General features: G+C 48.1%; 1 pseudogene; it reads left to right on the forward strand.

Annotated features, from left to right (window-relative positions):
• LOC127919278 (FERM, ARHGEF and pleckstrin domain-containing protein 1-like) overlaps nt 1–17474 on the forward strand; it is a 61865-nt pseudogene that overhangs the window by 9731 nt on the left and 34660 nt on the right.

Raw genomic sequence — 17474 nt, forward strand, 5'->3', positions numbered from 1 at the left:
TGCTCCAGTGTGTAACTGCTCCAGTGTGTTAACTGCTCCAGTGTGTTCCCTGCTCCAGTGTGTTCCGGCTCCAGTGTGTTCCCGGCTCCAGTGTGTAACTGCTCCAGTGTGTTCCAGGCTCCAGTGTGTTCCAGGCTCCAGTGTGTTCCCGGCTCCAGTGTGTAACTGCTCCAGTGTATTCCTGGCTCCAGTGTGTTCCCTGCTCCAGTGTGTTCCCGACTCCACTCCAGTGTGTAACGGCTCCAGTGTGTAACGGCTCCAGTGTGTAACGGCTCCAGTGTGTAACGGCTCCAGTGTGTAACGGCTCCAGTGTGTAACGGCTCCAGTGTGTTCCCGGCTCCAGTGTGTTCCCGGCTCCAGTGTGTTCCCGGCTCCAGTGTGTAACGGCTCCAGTGTGTAACGGCTCCAGTGTGTTCCCTGCTCCAGTGTGTTCCCGGCTCCAGTGTGTAACGGCTCCAGTGTGTTCCCGGCTCCAGTGTGTTCCCGGCTCCAGTGTGTAACGGCTCCAGTGTGTTCCCGGCTCCAGTGTGTAACGGCTCCAGTGTGTTCCCGGCTCCAGTGTGTAACGGCTCCAGTGTGTAACGGCTCCAGTGTGTAACGGCTCCAGTGTGTTCCCGGCTCCAGTGTGTTCCCGGCTCCAGTGTGTTCCCGGCTCCAGTGTGTAACGGCTCCAGTGTGTTCCCGGCTCCAGTGTGTTCCCGGCTCCAGTGTGTAACTGCTCCAGTGTGTTCCCGGCTCCAGTGTGTAACGGCTCCAGTGTGTTCCCGGCTCCAGTGTGTTCCCGGCTCCAGTTTGTAACCGCTCCAGTGTGTTCCCTGCTCCAGTGTGTTCCCTGCTCCAGTGTGTTCCCGGCTCCAGTGTGTTCCCGGCTCCAGTGTGTTCCCGGCTCCAGTGTGTTCCCGGCTCCAGTGTGTAACTGCTCCAGTGTGTTCCCGGCTCCAGTGTGTTCCCGGCTCCAGTGTGTTCCCGGCTCCAGTGTGTAACTGCTCCAGTGTGTAACTGCTCCAGTGTGTTCCCGGCTCCAGTGTGTTCCCGGCTCCAGTGTGTTCCCGGCTCCAGTGTGTAACGGCTCCAGTGTGTAACTGCTCCAGTGTGTTCCCGGCTCCAGTGTGTTCCCGGCTCCAGTGTGTAACGGCTCCAGTGTGTAACGGCTCCAGTGTGTAACTGCTCCAGTGTGTTCCCGGCTCCAGTGTGTAACGGCTCCAGTGTGTTCCCGGCTCCAGTGTGTTCCCTGCTCCAGTGTGTTCCCGGCTCCAGTGTGTTCCCTGCTCCAGTGTGTAACGGCTCCAGTGTGTTCCCTGCTCCAGTGTGTCACGGCTCCAGTGTGTTCCCGGCTCCAGTGTGTTCCCGGCTCCAGTGTGTAACGGCTCCAGTGTGTTCCCGGCTCCAGTGTGTTCCCGGCTCCAGTGTGTAACGGCTCCAGTGTGTAACGGCTCCAGTGTGTAACGGCTCCAGTGTGTTCCCGGCTCCAGTGTGTAACGGCTCCAGTGTGTAACGGCTCCAGTGTGTAACGGCTCCAGTGTGTAACGGCTCCAGTGTGTAACGGCTCCAGTGTGTAACGGCTCCAGTGTGTAACGGCTCCAGTGTGTAACGGCTCCAGTGTGTAACGGCTCCAGTGTGTAACGGCTCCAGTTTGTAACGGCTCCAGTGTGTAACGGCTCCAGTGTGTAACGGCTCCAGTGTGTTCCCGGCTCCAGTGTGTAACGGCTCCAGTGTGTAACGGCTCCAGTGTGTAACGGCTCCAGTGTGTAACTGCTCCAGTGTGTAACGGCTCCAGTGTGTAACGGCTCCAGTGTGTAACGGCTCCAGTGTGTAACGGCTCCAGTGTGTTAACGGCTCCAGTTTGTTCCCAGCTCCAGTGTGTAACAGCTCCAGTGTGTAACGGCTCCAGTGTGTAACGGCTCCAGTGTGTAACAGCTCCAGTGTGTTCCCGGCTCCAGTGTGTAACTGCTCCAGTGTGTAACGGCTCCAGTGTGTAACGGCTCCAGTGTGTAACTGCTCCAGTGTGTTCCCGGCTCCAGTGTGTTCCCGGCTCCAGTGTGTTCCCTGCTCCAGTGTGTAACGGCTCCAGTGTGTAACGGCTCCAGTGTGTAACGGCTCCAGTGTGTAACGGCTCCAGTGTGTAACTGCTCCAGTGTGTAACGGCTCCAGTGTGTAACGGCTCCAGTGTGTAACGGCTCCAGTGTGTAACGGCTCCAGTGTGTAACGGCTCCAGTGTGTAACGGCTCCAGTGTGTTCCCGGCTCCAGTGTGTAACGGCTCCAGTGTGTAACGGCTCCAGTGTGTAACGGCTCCAGTGTGTAACGGCTCCAGTGTGTAACGGCTCCAGTGTGTTCCCTGCTCCAGTGTGTAACGGCTCCAGTGTGTAACGGCTCCAGCTCCAGTGTGTAACTGCTCCAGTGTGTAACGGCTCCAGTGTGTAACTGCTCCAGTGTGTTCCCGGCTCCAGTGTGTAACGGCTCCAGTGGGGTAATCTGGAGAGACTGTAGCTGAATACCTGAGAGGGAACAGGTGCCAGTTCAGGCTCTGGTGGGGTAATCTGGAGCGACTGTAGGCTCTAGTGGGGTGACGTCTGTGTGGGTTGAACTCTCCTCTTGGTTATTCAGTAACACTACTCTCCCCTTTCTCCTCCCTCTTGTCTCTCCTCTCTCTCCCCTTTCTCCTCCCTCTCATCTCTCATCTCTCCTCCCTCTCGTCTCTTCTCCCTCTCGTCTCTCCTCACTCATCTCTCCTCCCTCTCCTCCTCCCTCTCGTCTCTCCTCTCTCTCTTCTCCTCCCTCGTCTCTCTTCTCCTCCCTCGTCTCTCCTCTCTCTCTTCTCCTCCCTCGTCTCTCCTCTCTCTCTTCTCCTCCCTCGTCTCTCCTCTCTCTCTTCTCCTCCCTCGTCTCTCCTCTCTCTCTTCTCCCTCGTCTCTCCTCCCCTCTCGTCTCTCCTCCCTCCCGTCTCTCCTCCCTCTCGTCTCTCCTCCCTCCCGTCTCTCCTCCCTCCCGTCTCTCTCTTCTACTCCCTCTCCCTTCTGACTCTTCTATTTTCTACTATCTTTCCCTCTCTCGGTCTCTCCTCTCTCTTCTCCTCCCTCTCGTCTCTCCTCTCTCTCTCTCTCCTCTCTCTCTCTCTTCTCCTCCCTCTCGTCTCTCCTCTCTCTCTCTCTCTTCTCCTCCCTCTCGTCTCTCCTCTCTCTTCTCCTCCCTCTCGTCTCTCCTCTCTCTTCTCCTCCCTCTCGTCTCTCCTCTCTTCTCCTCCCTCTCACCTCTCCTCCATCTCTTCTCCTCCCTATCCCTTCTGACTCTTCTATTTTCTACTCTCTCCTATCTTTCCCTCTTTCTCGGTCTCTCCTCTTCTCTCCACAGCTGAGATCGGGGACTTTGACGAGGTCCAGAGTTTTCAGCACCTTCGTCACAACAAGTACATGCCTAACCAGGACGCTCTGATGGACAAGATCACAGAGTACCACCACAAGCACGTGTGAGTCACTCTACCTTTTTCTGGACCCTCCTGCAAAGTTGGAGTTTGGGTCACATACAAAGTGTCGACTGCCGATCGCTGTCCGCGGTTCTGAAATTGCGATGTCTACGCGGTTGTCCTGTCGACAGGCTACCAGATGGTGTTTGGCTTTAATGGAGACGTGTTTATTTAGATTGGGTTGTCGTGTTTCGCCTCGTGTTTCTCCTCGTGTTTCGCCTCGTGTTTCGCCTCGTGTTTCTCGGAGCTACAGGCCTACAGCGTCACAATGCTGCTATTTACAATGTTGGCTGGCGGAGCTACAGGCCTACGGCATCACAATGCTGCTATTTACAATGTTGGCTGGTGGAGCTACAGGCCTACGGCATCACAATGCTGCTATTTACAATGTTGGCTGGTGGAGCTACAGGCCTACGGCGTCACAATGCTGCTATTTACAATGTTGGCTGGTGGAGCTACAGGCCTACGGCATCACAATGCTGCTATTTACAATGTTGGCTGGTGGAGCTACAGGCCTACGGCATCACAATGCTGCTATTTACAATGTTGGCTGGTGGAGCTACAGGCCTACGGCATCACAATGCTGCTATTTACAATGTTGGCTGGAGGAGCTACAGGCCTACGGCATCACAATGCTGCTATTTACAATGTTGGCTGGAGGAGCTACAGGCCTACGGCATCACAATGCTGCTATTTACAATGTTGGCTGGTGGAGCTACAGGCCTACGGCATCACAATGCTGCTATTTACAATGTTGGCTGGAGGAGCTACAGGCCTACGGCATCACAATGCTGCTATTTACAATGTTGGCTGGTGGAGCTACAGGCCTACGGCGTCACAATGCTGCTATTTACAATGTTGGCTGGAGGAGCTACAGGCCTACGCCATCACAATGCTGCTATTTACAATGTTGGCTGGCGGAGCTACAGGCCTACGGCATCACAATGCTGCTATTTACAATGTTGGCTGGTGGAGCTACAGGCCTACGGCATCACAATGCTGCTATTTACAATGTTGGCTGGAGGAGCTACAGGCCTACGCCATCACAATGCTGCTATTTACAATGTTGGCTGGCGGAGCTACAGGCCTACGGCATCACAATGCTGCTATTTACAATGTTGGCTGGAGGAGCTACAGGCCTACGGCATCACAATGCTGCTATTTACAATGTTGGGGGAGCTACAGGCCTACGGCGTCACAATGCTGCTATTTACAATGTTGGCTGGAGGAGCTACAGGCCTACGGCATCACAATGCTGCTATTTACAATGTTGGCTGGCGGAGCTACAGGCCTACGGCATCACAATGCTGCTATTTACAATGTTGGCTGGCGGAGCTACAGGCCTACGGCATCACAATGCTGCTATTTACAATGTTGGCTGGTGGAGCTACAGGCCTACGGCGTCACAATGCTGCTATTTACAATGTTGGCTGGTGGAGCTACAGGCCTACGGCATCACAATGCTGCTATTTACAATGTTGGCTGGTGGAGCTACAGGCCAGGTCACAATGCTGCTATTTACAATGTTGGGGAGCTACAGGCCTACGGCATCACAATGCTGCTATTTACAATGTTGGCTGGAGGAGCTACAGGCCTACGGCATCACAATGCTGCTATTTACAATGTGGCTGGTGGAGCTACAGGCCTACGCCATCACAATGCTGCTATTTACAATGTTGGCTGGTGGAGCTACAGGCCTACGGCGTCACAATGCTGCTATTTACAATGTTGGTGGAGCTACAGGCCTGCGTCACAATGCTGCTATTTACAATGTTGGCTGGTGGAGCTACAGGCCTACGGCATCACAATGCTGCTATTTACAATGTTGGCTGGAGGAGCTGGCCAGGCCTACGGCGTCACAATGCTGCTATTTACAATGTTGGCTGGTGGAGCTACAGGCCTACGCCATCACAATGCTGCTATTTACAATGTTGGGGAGCTACAGGCCCGGCGTCACAATGCTGCTATTTACAATGTTGACTGGTGGAGCTACAGGCCTACGGCATCACAATGCTGCTATTTACAATGTTGGTGGAGCTACAGGCCTACGGCGTCACAATGCTGCTATTTACAATGTTGGGGGAGCCAGGCCCGGCGTCACAATGCTGCTATTTACAATGTTGGGGGAGCTACAGGCCTACGGCATCACAATGCTGCTATTTACAATGTTGGGGGAGCTACAGGCCTACGCCATCACAATGCTCTATTTACAATGTTGGCTGGTGGAGCAGCAGGCCACGGCGTCACAATGCTGCTATTTACAATGTTGGCTGGTGGAGCTACAGGCCTACGGCATCACAATGCTGCTATTTACAATGTTGGCTGGAGGAGCTACAGGCCTACGGCGTCACAATGCTGCTATTTACAATGTTGGCTGGTGGAGCTACAGGCCTACGCCATCACAATGCTGCTATTTACAATGTTGGGGGAGACTGACCACGGCGTCACAAGCTATTTACAATGTTGACTGGTGGAGCTACAGGCCTACAGTCACAATGCTGCTATTTACAATGTTGGTGACATTTACGGCGTCACAATCATTTACAATGATGGGGGAGACAGGCCTACGGCGTCACAATGCTGCTATTTACAATGTTGACTGGTGGAGATGGCGTCACAATGCTGCTATTTACAATGTTGGTGGAGCTACAGGCCTACGGCATCACAATGCTGCTATTTACAATGTTGGGGAATGCAGCCTACTGTCACAATGCTGCTATTTACAATGTTGGCTGGTGGAGCCAGCGCCACGGCATCACAATGCTGCTATTTACAATGTTGGGCAACGTCCCTGTCTCTGTCCCTGTCCCTGTCTGCCCTGCCAAGGTCCTACAGGCCTACGGCGTCACAATGCTGCTATTTACAATGTTGGCTGGTGGAGCTACAGGCCTACGGCATCACAATGCTGCTATTTACAATGTTAGCTGGAGGAGCTGACAGGCAACGCCATCACAATGCTGCTATTTACAATGTTGGCTGGGGGAGCTACAGGCCTACTGCATCACAATGCTGCTATTTAAAATGTTCCTTGCCAACGGCGTCACAATGCTGCTATTTACAATGTTGGCTGGTGGAGCTACAGGCCTACGGCATCACAATGCTGCTATTTACAATGTTGGGGGAGCTACAGGCCACGGTGTCACAATGCTGCTATTTACAATGTTGGCTGGTGGAGCTACAGGCAACGGCATCACAATGCTGCTATTTACAATGTTGGCTGGTGGAGCTACAGGCCTACGGCGTCACAATGCTGCTATTTACAATGTTGGCTGGCGGAGCTACAGGCCTACGGCATCACAATGCTGCTATTTACAATGTTGGCTGGTGGAGCTACAGGCCTACGGCATCACAATGCTGCTATTTACAATGTTGGGGGAGCTACAGGCCTACGGCGTCACAATGCTGCTATTTACAATGTTGGCTGGAGGAGCTGTCCTACGGCGTCACAATGCTGCTATTTACAATGTTGGGGGAGCTACAGGCCTACGGCGTCACAATGCTGCTATTTACAATGTTGGCTGGCGGAGCTACAGGCCTACGGCATCACAATGCTGCTATTTACAATGTAGGGAGCTACAGGCCACGGCATCACAATGCTGCTATTTACAATGTTGGCTGGAGGAGCTACAATCTGACGGCATCACAATGCTGCTATTTACAATGTTGGCTGGAGGAGCTACAGGCCTACGGCATCACAATGCTGCTATTTACAATGTTGGTGGAGCTACAGGCCTACGGCATCACAATGCTGCTATTTACAATGTTGGGGGAGCTACAGGCCTACGGCGTCACAATGCTGCTATTTACAATGTTGGCTGGTGGAGCTACAGGCCTACGGCATCACAATGCTGCTATTTACAATGTTGGCTGGCGGAGCTACAGGCCTACGGCATCACAATGCTGCTATTTACAATGTTGGTGGAGCTCCCTACGGTCACAATGCTGCTATTTACAATGTTGGGGGAGCTCCCTGTCACAATGCTGCTATTTACAATGTTGGCTGGAGGAGTACAGGCCTACGGCGTCACAATGCTGCTATTTACAATGTTGGCTGGTGGAGCTCCAGGCCAGCGTCACAATGCTGCTATTTACAATGTTGGCTGGGGAGCTAAGGCCTACGGCGTCACAATGCTGCTATTTACAATGTTGGCTGGTGGAGCTACAGGCCTACGGCATCACAATGCTGCTATTTACAATGTTGGCTGGAGGAGCTGCAGGCCTACGGCGTCACAATGCTGCTATTTACAATGTTGGGGGAGCTACAGGCCTACGGCATCACAATGCTGCTATTTACAATGTTGGCTGGAGGAGCTACAGGCCTACGGCATCACAATGCTGCTATTTACAATGTTGGCTGGTGGAGCTACAGGCCTACGGCGTCACAATGCTGCTATTTACAATGTTGGCTGGTGCTACAGGCCTACGGCGTCACAATGCTGCTATTTACAATGTGGCTGGTGGAGCTCCCTGTCACAATGCTGCTATTTACAATGTTGGCTGGAGGAGCTCCCTACGGCGTCACAATGCTGCTATTTACAATGTTGGCTGGAGGAGCTCAGGCCTACGGTCTCACAATGCTGCTATTTACAATGTTGGCTGGAGGAGCTGTCAGGCCTACGGCATCACAATGCTGTTATTTACAATGTTCCCTGGTGGAGCTACAGGCCTACGGCATCACAATGCTGCTATTTACAATGTTGACTGGTGGAGCCCTGGCCATGGCATCACAATGCTGCTATTTACAATGTTGACTGGAGGAGCTACAGGCCTACGGCATCACAATGCTGCTATTTACAATGTTGGCTGGTGGAGCTACAGGCCTACGGCGTCACAATGCTGCTATTTACAATGTTGGGGAGCTCAGGCCTACGCCTGGTCACAATGCTGCTATTTACAATGTTGGCTGGGAGCTACAGGCCTACGCCATCACAATGCTGCTATTTACAATGTTGGCAGGAGCTGTAGGTCTACGGCATCACAATGCTGCTATTTACAATGTTGGCCAGGAGCAGGCCTGCATCACAATGCTGCTATTTACAATGTTGGCTGGAGGAGGCAGGCCTCTGCATCCAATGCTGCTATTTACAATGTTGGCTGGGGGAGCTACAGGCCTACGCCATCACAATGCTGCTATTTACAATGTTGGCTGGAGGAGCTACAGGCCTACGGCATCACAATGCTGCTATTTACAATGTTGACTGGTGGAGCTACAGGCCACGGCGTCACAATGCTGCTATTTACAATGTTGGCTGGAGGAGCTACAGGCCTACGGCATCACAATGCTGCTATTTACAATGTTGGCTGGAGGAGCTACAGGCCTACGGCATCACAATGCTGCTATTTACAATGTTGGCTGGTGGAGCTACAGGCCTACGCCATCACAATGCTGCTATTTACAATGTTGGGGGAGCTACAGGCCTACGGCATCACAATGCTGCTATTTACAATGTTGGCTGGGGGAGCTACAGGCCTACGGCGTCACAATGCTGCTATTTACAATGTTGGCTGGTGGAGCTACAGGCCTACGCCATCACAATGCTGCTATTTACAATGTTGGCTGGTGGAGCTACAGGCCTACGGCATCACAATGCTGCTATTTACAATGTTGGCTGGAGGAGCTGTCCCAGGCCACGGCGTCACAATGCTGCTATTTACAATGTTGGCTGGTGGAGCTCTGGCCTACGGCATCACAATGCTGCTATTTACAATGTTGGCTGGAGGAGCTACAGGCCTACGGCATCACAATGCTGCTATTTACAATGTTGGCTGGTGGAGCTACAGGCCTACGGCATCACAATGCTGCTATTTACAACGTTGGCTGGCGGAGCTACAGGCCTACGGCATCACAATGCTGCTATTTACAACGTTAGCTGGCGGAGCTACAGGCCTACGGCATCACAATGCTGCTATTTACAATGTTGGCTGGAGGAGCTCCAGGCCTACGGCATCACAATGCTGCTATTTACAATGTTGGCTGGGGGAGCTACAGGCCTACGCCATCACAATGCTGCTATTTACAATGTTGGCTGGCGGAGCTACAGGCCTACGGCATCACAATGCTGCTATTTACAATGTTGGTGGAGCTCAGGCCTACGGCATCACAATGCTGCTATTTACAATGTTGGGGGAGCTCCAGTGTTACGGCATCACAATGCTGCTATTTACAATGTTGGTGGAGCTACAGGCCACGGCATCACAATGCTGCTATTTACAATGTTGGTGGAGCTACAGGCCTACGGCATCACAATGCTGCTATTTACAATGTTCCCTGGAGCTCAGGCCTACGGCATCACAATGCTGCTATTTACAATGTTGGTGGAGCTGTCCCTACGGCATCACAATGCTGCTATTTACAATGTTGGGGGAGCTACAGGCCTACGGCATCACAATGCTGCTATTTACAATGTTGGGGGAGCTACAGGCCTACGGCATCACAATGCTGCTATTTACAATGTTGGCTGGGGGAGCTACAGGCCTACGGCGTCACAATGCTGCTATTTACAATGTTGGACCCGAACTGGCCGCCCGGCCAAACTAAGCAATCGGGGGAGAAGGGCCGTCCGTGGTCAGGGGGGGTGGCCAAGACCCGATAGTCACTCTGACAGCTCCAGAGTTCCTCTGTGGAGATGGTTGTCCTTCTGGAAGGTTCTCCCATCTCTGCAGCACTCCAATCAGGCCTTTAACGGTAGACTGACCAGACAGAAGACATTCCTCAGTAAAAGGCACATGACAGATTACATCAGAAAGATGAGAAGTTAGATGGTGATTTAGCTGCTGGAGATGAAGCTTGATGAACATCAGTAGCCAAGGTCCAGTGTTATGTAATGTAGTACTGTAGTGTCTAGCATCCAGCCAGCGCCAGAGCAGTGTTGTTGTTAATCTGACAGGCAACGTCTCTGTCCCTGTCCCTGTCCCTGTCCCTGTCTCTGTCCCTGTCCCTGTCCCTGTTCCTGTCCCTGTCCTTGCCAAGGTCCAGTGTTATGTAATGCAGTACTGTAGTGTCTAGCATCCAGCCAGCGCCAGAGCAGTGTTGTTGTTAATCTGACAGGCAACGTCTCTGTCCCTGTCCCTGTCTCTGTCCCTGTCCCTGTCCCCGTCCTTGCCAAGGTCCAGTGTTATGTAATGCAGTACTGTAGTGTCTAGCATCCAGCCAGCGCCAGAGCAGTGTTGTTGTTAATCTGACAGGCAACGTCTCTGTCCCTGTCCCTGTCTCTGTCCCTGTCCCTGTCCCTGTCCTTGCCAAGGTCCAGTGTTATGTAATGCAGTACTGTAGTGTCTAGCATCCAGCCAGCGCCAGAGCAGTGTTGTTGTTAATCTGACAGGCAACGTCTCTGTCCCTGTCCCTGTCCCTGTCCCTGTCTCTGTCCCTGTCTCTGTCCCTGTCCTTGCCAAGGTCCAGTGTTATGTAATGCAGTACTGTAGTGTCTAGCATCCAGCCAGCGTCAGAGCAGTGTTGTTGTTAATCTGACAGGCAACGTCTCTGTCCCTGTCCCTGTCTCTGTCCCTGTCTCTGTCCCTGTCCCTGTCTCTGTCTCTGTCCCTGTCCCTGTCCTTGTCCTTGCCAAGGTCCAGTGTTATGTAATGCAGTACTGTAGTGTCTAGCATCCAGCCAGCGCCAGAGCAGTGTTGTTGTTAATCTGACAGGCAACGTCTCTGTCTCTGTCCCTGTCCCTGTCCCTGTCCCTGTCCCTGTCCTTGCCAAGGTCCAGTGTTATGTAATGCAGTACTGTAGTGTCTAGCATCCAGCCAGCGCCAGAGCAGTGTTGTTGTTAATCTGACAGGCAACGTCCCTGTCCCTGTCCCTGTCCCTGTCCCTGTCTCTGTCCCTGTCCCTGTCCCTGTCTCTGTCCCTGTCTCTGTCCCTGTCCTTGCCAAGGTCCAGTGTTATGTAATGCAGTACTGTAGTGTCTAGCATCCAGCCAGCGCCAGAGCAGTGTTGTTGTTAATCTGACAGGCAACGTCTCTGTCCCTGTCCCTGTCCCTGTCTCTGTCCCTGTCCCTGTCCCTGTCTCCTCTGTCCCTGTCCCTGTCTCCTCTGTCTCTGTCCCTGTCCCTGTCTCCTCTGTCCCTGTCCCTGTCCCTGTCTCCTCTGTCTCTGTCCCTGTCCCTGTCCCTGTCTCCTCTGTCCCTGTCCCTGTCTCCTCTGTCTCTGTCCCTGTCCCTGTCCCTGTCTCCTCTGTCCCTGTCTCTGTCTCTGTCCCTGTCCCTGACCTTGTCCTTGCCAAGGTCCAGTGTTATGTAATGCAGTACTGTAGTGTCTAGCATCCAGCCAGCGCCAGAGCAGTGTTGTTGTTAATCTGACAGGCAACGTCTCTGTCCCTGTCCCTGTCTCTGTCCCTGTCCCTGTCCCTGTCCCTGTCCCTGTCCCTGTCCCTGTCCCTGTCCCTGTCCCTGTCTCTGTCCCTGTCCCTGTCCCTGTCCCTGTCCTTGCCAAGGTCCAGTGTTATGTAATGCAATACTGTAGTGTCTAGCATCCAGCCAGCGCCAGAGCAGTGTTGTTGTTAATCTGACAGGCAACGTCTCTGTCTCTGTCCCTGTCTCTGTCCCTGTCTCTGTCCATGTCTCTGTCTCTGTTCTCTGTTCTCTGTTCTCTGTCCCTGTCCCTGTCTCTGTTCTCTGTCCCTGTCCCTGTCCCTGTCCCTGTCTCTGTCTCTGTTCTCTGTTCTCTGTCCCTGTCCCTGTCTCTGTCTCTGTTCTTGTCCCTGTCCATGTCTCTGTCTCTGTTCTCTGTTCTCGTCCCTGTCCCTGTCCCTGTCTCTGTCCCTGTCTCTGTCTCTGTCTCTGTTCTCTGTTCTCGTCCCTGTCCCTGTCCCCCTGTCCCTGTCCCTGTCCCCGTCCCTGTCCCTGTCCCTGTCTCTGTCTCTGTCTCTGTTCTCTGTTCTCGTCCCTGTCCCTGTCCCTGTCCCTGTCTCTGTCTCTGTTCTCGTCCCCGTCTCTGTCTCTGTCTCTGTCTCCGTCCCCGTCCCCACACAGATGGTTAGAGATGGTAATCCATAAAGCGCCCCCTGTAAAACTATTGTGGGACTGATGGAACAAGACTGTCCCTGTCCTTCCTGTCCCAGAATTCCAGCTGAGATGACTCATCCATTCCTTGGGTGTGTGCCAGGACCACTTCCTCCCTCTCATCCCTCCCTCCTCTGCTCTCTCTCCCAGCCTCTCCTCCCAGAGATGGGCACCATCCCTAACCACAGATCTAGGATCAGATGACCCCTAGTCTTCCCTGGGTGTAGACGTTATCCCTAACCACAGATCTAGGATCAGATGACCCCTAGTTTTCCCTGGGTGTAGACGTTGTCCCTAACCACAGATCTAGGATCAGATGACCCCTAGTTTTCCCTGGGTGTAGACGTTGTCCCTAACCACAGATCTAGGATCAGATGACCCCTAGTCTTCCCTGGGTGTAGACGTTGTCCCTAACCACAGATCTAGGATCAGATGACCCTACCCCTAGTCTTCCCTGGGTGTAGACCTTGTCCCTAACCACAGATCTAGGATCAGATGACCCCTAGTCTTCCCTGGGTGTAGACGTTGTCCCTAACCACAGATCTAGGATCAGATGACCCCTAGTCTTCCCTGGGTGTAGACGTTGTCCCTAACCACAGATCTAGGATCAGATGACCCTACCCCTAGTCTTCCCTGGGTGTAGACGTTATCCCTAACCACAGATCTAGGATCAGATGACCCTACCCCTAGTTTTCCCTGGGTGTAGACGTTGTCCCTAACCACAGATCTAGGATCAGATGACCCCCTAGTCTGCCCTGGGTGTAGACGTTGTCCCTAACCACAGATCTAGGATCAGATGACCCTACCCCTAGTCTTCCCTGGGTGTAGACGTTGTCCCTAACCACAGATCTAGGATCAGATGACCCCTAGTCTTCCCTGGGTGTAGACGTTGTCCCTAACCACAGATCTAGGATCAGATGACCCTACCCCTAGTCTTCCCTGGGTGTAGACGTTATCCCTAACCACAGATCTAGGATCAGATGACCCAGAGTCTTCCCTGGGTGTAGACGTTGTCCCTAACCACAGATCTAGGATCAGATGACCCCTAGTCTTCCCTGGGTGTAGACGTTGTCCCTAACCACAGATCTAGGATCAGATGACCCAGAGTCTGCCCTGGGTGTAGACGTTGTCCCTAACCACAGATCTAGGATCAGATGACCCTACCCCTAGTCTTCCCTGGGTGTAGACGTTGTCCCTAACCACAGATCTAGGATCAGATGACCCCTAGTCTTCCCTGGGTGTAGACGTTATCCCTAACCACAGATCTAGGATCAGATGACCCTACCCCTAGTCTTCCATGCCCCCTTTTACTCCCTCTCTATCTGCCCTACCAACCCCCCTTCCCTCTGTGTCTGTCCTACCAACCCCTTCTACCCCCTCTTCCCTCTCTGTCTGTCCTAACACCCCCTCTACACTCTCTGTCTGCCCTACCAACCCCCTCTATCCCCTCCACCCTCTGTGTCTATCCTACCAAACCGGGCCCCTCTCCACCCCCCAAACCAACCACTGTCCCTCAGGAGACCAGCCAGCCCAGATCAGAGCAGAGCAGGAAGGATGGAAGTGCCTAATTCAGGCCCACATACAGGAAACAGGAAACTATTTCCACTCAGCAGATTTAGTAACTCAAAGTCTCTCGTGTTGGTGGGGAGGCGGAGGGCAATATATTGGTTAAGTAAGCATTATGTGGATTCTATTAGTTTAGTGGATTCTATTAGTTTAGTGGATTCTATTAGTTTAGTGGATTCTATTAGTTTAATGGATTCTATTAGTTTAGTGGATTCTATTAGTTTAGTGGATTCTATTAGTTTAGTGGATTCTATTAGTTTAGTGGATTCTATTAGTTTAGTGGATTCTATTAGTTTAATGGATTCTATTAGTTTAGTGGATTCTATTAGTTTAATGGATTCTATTAGTTTAATGGATTCTATTAGTTTAGTGGATTCTATTAGTTTAGTGGATTCTATTAGTTTAGTGGATTCTATTAGTTTAGTGGATTCTATTAGTTTAATGGATTCTATTAGTTTAGTGGATTCTATTAGTTTAGTGGATTCTATTAGTTTAGTGGATTCTATTAGTTTAGTGGATTCTATTAGTTTAGTGGATTCTATTAGTTTAGTGGATTCTATTAGTTTAATGGATTCTATTAGTTTAGTGGATTCTATTAGTTTAGTGGATTCTATTAGTTTAATGGATTCTATTAGTTTAGTGGATTCTATTAGTTTAATGGATTCTATTAGTTTAATGGATTCTATTAGTTTAGTGGATTCTATTAGTTTAGTGGATTCTATTAGTTTAATGGATTCTATTAGTTTAGTGGATTCTATTAGTTTAGTGGATTCTATTAGTTGTATATACATTGATTCTATTAGTTTAATGGGTTCTATTAGTTTAATGGATTCTATTAGTTTAATGGATTCTATTAGTTTAGTGGATTCTATTAGTTTAGTGGATTCTATTAGTTTAATGGATTCTATTAGTTTAGTGGATTCTATTAGTTTAATGGATTCTATTAGTTTAATGGATTCTATTAGTTTAGTGGATTCTATTAGTTTAGTGGATTCTATTAGTTTAATGGATTCTATTAGTTTAGTGGATTCTATTAGTTTAGTGGATTCTATTAGTTTAATGGATTCTATTAGTTTAGTGGATTCTATTAGTTTAGTGGATTCTATTAGTTTAATGGATTCTATTAGTTTAGTGGATTCTATTAGTTTAATGGATTCTATTAGTTTAGTGGATTCTATTAGTTTAGTGGATTATATTAGTTTAATGGATTCTATTAGTTTAATGGATTCTATTAGTTTAGTGGATTCTATTAGTTTAGTGGATTCTATTAGTTTAATGGATTCTATTAGTTTAGTGGATTATATTAGTTTAATGGATTCTATTAGTTTAGTGGATTCTATTAGTTTAATGGATTCTATTAGTTTAGTGGATTCTATTAGTTTAGTGGATTATATTAGTTTAATGGATTCTATTAGTTTAGTGGATTCTATTAGTTTAATGGATTCTATTAGTTTAATGGATTCTATTAGTTTAATGGATTCTATTAGTTTAATGGATTCTATTAGTTTAGTGGATTCTATTAGTTTAATGGATTCTATTAGTTTAATGGATTCTATTAGTTTAATGGATTCTATTAGTTTAATGGATTCTATTAGTTTAGTGGATTATATTAGTTTAATGGATTCTATTAGTTTAGTGGATTCTATTAGTTTAGTGGATTATATTAGTTTAATGGATTCTATTAGTTTAGTGGATTATATTAGTTTAATGGATTCTATTAGTTTAGTGGATTCTATTAGTTTAGTGGATTCTATTAGTTTAATGGATTCTATTAGTTTAATGGATTCTATTAGTTTAATGGATTCTATTAGTTTAGTGGATTCTATTAGTTTAGTGGATTCTATTAGTTTAATGGATTCTATTAGTTTAATGGATTCTATTAGTTTAATGGATTCTATTAGTTTAATGGATTCTATTAGTTTAATGGATTCTATTAGTTTAATGGATTCTATTAGTTTAATGGATTCTATTAGTTTAATGGATTCTATTAGTTTAGTGGATTCTATTAGTTTAGTGGATTCTATTAGTTTAATGGATTCTATTAGTTTAGTGGATTCTATTAGTTTAGTGGATTCTATTAGTTTAGTGGATTCTATTAGTTTAGTGGATTCTATTAGTTTAGTGGATTCTATTAGTTTAATGGATTCTATTAGTTTAGTGGATTCTATTAGTTTAATGGATTCTATTAGTTTAGTGGATTCTATTAGTTTAATGGATTCTATTAGTTTAGTGGATTCTATTAGTTTAGTGGATTCTATTAGTTTAATGGATTCTATTAGTTTAGTGGATTCTATTAGTTTAGTGGATTCTATTAGTTTAATGGATTCTATTAGTTTAGTGGATTATATTAGTTTAATGGATTCTATTAGTTTAGTGGATTCTATTAGTTTAATGGATTCTATTAGTTTAGTGGATTCTATTAGTTTAGTGGATTATATTAGTTTAATGGATTCTATTAGTTTAGTGGATTCTATTAGTTTAATGGATTCTATTAGTTTAATGGATTCTATTAGTTTAATGGATTCTATTAGTTTAATGGATTCTATTAGTTTAGTGGATTCTATTAGTTTAATGGATTCTATTAGTTTAATGGATTCTATTAGTTTAATGGATTCTATTAGTTTAATGGATTCTATTAGTTTAATGGATTCTATTAGTTTAGTGGATTATATTAGTTTAGTGGATTCTATTAGTTTAGTGGATTATATTAGTTTAATGGATTCTATTAGTTTAGTGGATTATATTAGTTTAATGGATTCTATTAGTTTAGTGGATTCTATTAGTTTAGTGGATTCTATTAGTTTAATGGATTCTATTAGTTTAGTGGATTCTATTAGTTTAATGGATTCTATTAGTTTAGTGGATTCTATTAGTTTAGTGGATTATATTAGTTTAATGGATTCTATTAGTTTAATGGTTTCTATTAGTTTAGTGGATTCTATTAGTTTAATGGATTCTATTAGTTTAATGGATTCTATTAGTTTAATGGATTCTATTAGTTTAGTGGATTCTATTAGTTTAGTGGATTCTATTAGTTTAGTGGATTCTATTAGTTTAGTGGATTCTATTAGTTTAATGGATTCTATTAGTTTAGTGGATTCTATTAGTTTAATGGATTCTATTAGTTTAGTGGATTCTATTAGTTGTATATACATTGATTCTATTAGTTTAATGGGTTCTATTAGTTGTGTCCCCAGAGGACAGACACCAGACTATGATATGATAAAGTGTTGGTATGTGTCCTGTATGTCCCCAGAGGACAGACACCAGACTATGATATGATAAAGTATTGGTATGTGTCCTGTGTGTCCCCAGAGGACAGACACCAGACTATGATATGATAAAGTGTTGGTATGTGTCCTGTGTGTCCCCAGAGGACAGACACCAGACTATGATATGATAAAGGGTTGGTATGTGTCCTGTGTGTCCCCAGAGGACAGACAC

This window comes from Oncorhynchus keta, unplaced genomic scaffold, assembly GCF_023373465.1.
Source record: "Oncorhynchus keta strain PuntledgeMale-10-30-2019 unplaced genomic scaffold, Oket_V2 Un_contig_16218_pilon_pilon, whole genome shotgun sequence".
Taxonomy (NCBI): domain Eukaryota; kingdom Metazoa; phylum Chordata; class Actinopteri; order Salmoniformes; family Salmonidae; genus Oncorhynchus; species Oncorhynchus keta.